Genomic DNA, 5,114 nt, shown 5'->3' on the forward strand with positions numbered 1-5,114 from the left:
CTAGTTCCGTGTACAGTGCACTAAGTAGTACCGATCTATGGAATCGATGACGTCAGCAGAACGCTGATTGTTCGCTAGTTTACCGGGGAATGTGTGAAAACCTACATTACCGCACGCTGCTCACTTTCAAATGCATATTACCTTGTGGGTATTGCCGCGCAGCATCGCTGAAACTAACTAGTCACCCTCAACATTAGAGGAAACTCCTCAACTCATTCATTCATTTATTCCACCTTAAAGGCCCGAAGGCATTACATGAGGGGGGGGGGGGCGTACAGGGTATGATGAACTCAACAAAACTCAAAGGGTTCCAAGCGTAAACATTCAGAGAACAATGATAAAAAAGGTACAATATGCAAAGCAAAACGTAAATATTAGCAAATGCAAATAAAAAGTAAAGGTACAAAGGTTAAGCTTCTACAGAAAAGTGACAACAGTTTTACAGTAGTTAAAAAGTATTTGAACATTGGCAGGGAAAACACCACTTTCAGTTAGATTGCGACATGTGACATCTTAGTTTACTGCGAAAAAAATGCCGATTATTGCACGTTACTATATTATCAGGTAGTTTGTGCCACAGTGTTATCCCATTGGGAAAGCAGGAAGTAATCATTCCAGAGGTGTGTCCATTTATTGGTGCGATAGGGTGACTGTAGTTTATGCGGGATGAAGTTCCGTGTGATGGTTGTAGGAGGACGTGCCGTGATTGAGGGTGATAATAGAAAGCATGCATTCGACACAATCGAGGAATGATACGACGAGATTCAAGTGACGGCAGTTTCAATGATTCTTTTTAGTGCGGTAACGCTGATATTGTTGGGAGCAAATAAAACGGGCAGCGCGGTTCTGAATCCTTTCTAAATCGTTAGTTAGATATGTTTGTGAGGGGTGCGAAATTGCGCAAGCATATTCTAGTTTCCGTCGTACGTAAGTTTCATAAGCTATCTTTTTAATGTCTGGCGAGGTTAATTTTAGGTTGCGGCGCAGGTATCCGAGAGTGCGTGAAGCTTCTGAACAGATGATTTGAATATGGGTTGACATTGATAGCGACGATGACAGATGCACTACGAGGTATTTGTATGATAGTGTAGGGCTAATGGGAACAGACTTTATGCTACGGGTAAATTTTTCTGGGCTCATTTTTCGGGTGAATGACATCATTTTACACTTAGTCAGGTTTAATGGCATTAGTGATTTATCACACCAAGATACAATTAAATCTAAATGTGGGCACGGCGGCAACGCCAAGATGCAGTCGTCCAACCCATTTCTCTTCTTCATTCAGGCCCTGCTTGGATTGCTGTCCGTATCAAGCGAATCACCGGCGCTATGTGCGCAATGCCAGCTGTCCACGACGCGCTTCCGCGCAGCAACGGATCCTGAAGGACTCTCAGCAACGATGACGTTCACGGATCATTTCTGCATGCCTGGCGGCGCTACTGTGTCGTCGGGTGGGCGGTTAAGCGCATGGGCAGTACCACCGTTGGACAACAGTATAAAAGAAGATCTTCAGCGACCTCCTGGCAGTGGGCACGGCGGCAACGCCAGGATGCAGTCGTCCAACCCATTTCTCTTCTTCATTCAGGCCCTGCTTGGATTGCTGTCCGTATCAAGCGAATCACCGGCGCTATGTGCGCAATGCCAGCTGTCCACGACGCGCTTCCGCGCAGCAACGGATCCTGAAGGACTCTCAGCAACGATGACGTTCACGGATCATTTCTGCATGCCTGGCGGCGCTACTGTGTCGTCTGGTGGGCGGTTAAGCGCATGGGCAGTACCACCGTGGGACAACAGTATAAAAGATCTTCAGCGACCTCCTGGCAGTGGGCACGGCGGCAACGCCAAGATGCAGTCGTCCAACCCATTTCTCTTCTTCATTCAGGTGAGGAAGAGTTACGGAAAATGTTTTAGAAGTAGCAACCGTTGCCTTGTTATGCTGCCGTGCCCACGGTCACTGTATGAAATGTTTCAGTGTGTGATTGTTTCCTTGAGGTTCCTTTTGCTTTTGGGAGGGGATGTTGAAGAAAACCCTGGTCCTGACTTGGAGACGCTTGCCAAGCAACTTAGCGATATCGCTGCTGATATTCTAGAAATAAAAACCGGAAAAGCACAAACCAACCAAAGGCTAAGCGCGATAGACAAAAAACTGGAAAAGATTAGCGGTTTTGAAAAACACGTCTCAGACTGCGTGAAAAAAATAGCTAGTCTAGAGGACAACCTTCAAGCCGTCACAAAAAACTTGATGAACTGGAAAACAGGAGCCGTAGGTCTACCTCATCATTTATGGCGTAGAGGAGAAGTCAAACGAGTCCCCAGAAACATTGCTAAGTGTAGTATCGAAGAATATATTTGAGGGTATACTAAAAGTAAATACCGGTGATATAGAAAAGATTCAACGCCTAGGAAAACAGTCTACTGAAGATGTTAATAAGATCAGGCCTATTATTTTGAAATTCTCGAATAACCAGGACAAAACGAAAATATTCAAAAACTCCTCAAAACTGAAAGGTTCCGGTTACTCAATTAGTGACGACTTCTCCCGTACCATGCGAGATGTTAGGAAGAAACTCTGGGATAGAACAAAAGAAAATCGAGAAAAAGGTGAAAAGGTGATGCTGGTTCATGATAAAGTGAGCATTAATGGGGAAACTCTACGGCTGGGACAACAATCGCGGTGATCTTGTTGCTCTGTCAAAAAACGAAAATCGTCCGCTTACGGAAGGTCGGGTCACCAGAAGCCGACGCCACTGACGTTGCTTAACGTTAATGCGCGAAGTCTTGTGAACAAAGCCGACCAGTTTGAGGCCATTTTGATCGCGAATCAGCCAGACATCGTCACTATCACAGAAACTTGGTTGCACAAAGAAATATTGGACCGCGAAATTGTTCCACCAAACTACGTGATTGTTCGCAAAGATAGAGAGCACAGAGGTGGGGGCGTTGCCATTGTCGTACGACAAGGCATAAGTTTTACAGTCATGCCAGATGTTCCAGACGTCGAAGCGGTCTGGTGTAAGGTTTCCCTAAATGGTGTCACTGTATCCATAGGTGCGGTATACAGACCCCCGCATGCGCAAATGGCATATCTGGAATCTTTATATGACTACATGCACAACCATGTGACCGGTGGCGCAGTAATCATGGCTGGGGACTTCAATCTGCCCGATGTAAATTGGGAATGTCTGAGTACAGGAACAGCTAGGAATGACCTTTTAAGCGATTACATATTGTCATTTAATCTCACACAACTTGTTGCCACGCCAACCCGTGAACAACGAGAATCTAGTTCTTTACTAGATCTCATCTTTGTTAGTGACCATTTCCCATCAAAGAATATCTCAACAGAAACTCTGGAGGGGTTATCTGATCATAAAATCGTTTCATGCTGCCTGCCTGTACCATGCCCTGCTCGCATGCGAGGGCCGGTTAAGTCTGTCCCGGCGTTTCACAAGGCCGATGACGCTGCAGTTATGACGTATTTAGAGCATGAATTCCACGACTTCTTCGATATGTGTGCTAATGGGTCCTTGGTGATTGACGAAATTTGGGCTAAATTTAAAGCTATTATTGCTCATTGAATGACCAATTTTGTTCCGCAGGTTGCAAAAGTAACAAAAAAAAACACAACCCTTGGATCACACGTGACATTATTCATACTAAACGTAAAATAAAAAGACTAAGAAAATCTAAGAAATCAAGCTCAGTCTATGGGTCCCAAGAAAAAATAACTTACCTAACTCGGTCATTGAAGGTAAAAATCCGTAGTGCCAAAGAAAACTTCTGCAGCACAACACTAAGTAAGTTTATAAGAGAGTCGCCCCAAAAGTTCTGGCAATATCTTGGTTCAAAAAACAACCCTCCTACTGTCGTTTCAGCGGAGGAGGAATTAATTAAAGCTAACTCATTTAACACTTACTTCCAGTCTGTCTTCACAGCTGACAATGGTAAAAATACGCCGCTTCTGTTTCAGGATAAAAACTTAAGTACTTTAAGCTTGCCTCAATTGTCTGAGCCGGGTTTGCTATAACTTTTATTGAACATTGATGGGAAAAAAGGTTGTGGACCCGACAGGATTCCCAATGCGTTTTTAAAGCGTTACGCTGAATCAGTGTGTAAATACCTTTTTCTTATATTTTCCAAATCGCTTAAAGATTGCCAGGTTCCTTCGGAATGGAAAATTGCAAAAATTCTTCCCAACCACAAAAGTGGTGACTCGTCTTGTCCGTCTAATTACAGACCAATTTCTATTACGTGTACTTCCTGCAAATTGCTAGAGCATATTATTCTAAAGTCCCTTACTGAATACGTGGAAGAAAATGCTATTCTCCATTCCAATCAACACGGTTTTCGTCGCGGCCTATCTACTGTCCCACAACTGGTTGATACCTTGCATGACCTTGCCAATGGCATTAACGATCAATCGCAGATTGACGTAGTCTTTCTAGATCTGTCAAAAGCTTTTGACCGCGTTTCCCATCCCAAACTGATCCAAAAGCTTACCAGTATACTGGGCAACGGACCTATGACCAAGTGGATCGAAAGCTACTTGACCGACCGCTACCAATTCGTTCAATATGGTGCACATGTGTCCGAAACGGTTCCAGTATTATCAGGAGTGCCCCAGGGTTCTGTTTTAGGCCCCATGTTGTTTCTTCTTTTTATTAATGACATCGCTGACGTAGCCGAAGTAAATATCAGATTGTTCGCAGACGATTGTATCCTGTACCAGCGAATAGACAGCTACCAGGATCAGTTAAAACTCGATGAGTCGCTAAAAAAGGTCGGAACCTGGTGTCGAGAGTGGCAAATGGAAATAAATACTGAGAAAACTGTCGCCATGTCAATAACAAAAAAAAAAACGAAAGCAAATTTTTCGTATTCGCTGGGAAATGTCCCACTTCGCAACGTCGCTGTCTGCAAATATCTCGGCATCTTGATATCGTCCGACCTAAATTGGACTGCGCATGTCGAACATATTACAAAGAAGGCTCTCAGCAAGTTATTTTTTCTTAAGGGAACCCTTCATCATTCGACACCCCAAACAAAACTTCTAGCGTATACCATGCTTATCCGTCCAATCCTCGAATATGCGAGTGTGGCCTGGTTCCCTTTCA

General features: G+C 44.1%; 1 pseudogene; it reads left to right on the forward strand.

Moving 5' to 3' along the window:
• The first annotated feature begins 323 nt into the window (after positions 1–323).
• On the forward strand, positions 324–3,271 carry LOC144180675 (uncharacterized; annotated as a pseudogene).
• The last annotated feature ends 1,843 nt before the right edge of the window (positions 3,272–5,114 follow it).

The sequence above is a fragment of the Haemaphysalis longicornis genome, unplaced genomic scaffold (assembly GCF_048455015.1).
Source record: "Haemaphysalis longicornis isolate Haplotype H1 unplaced genomic scaffold, Haemaphysalis longicornis Haplotype H1 scaffold_4, whole genome shotgun sequence".
In the NCBI taxonomy this organism is placed as follows: Eukaryota; Metazoa; Arthropoda; class Arachnida; order Ixodida; family Ixodidae; genus Haemaphysalis; species Haemaphysalis longicornis.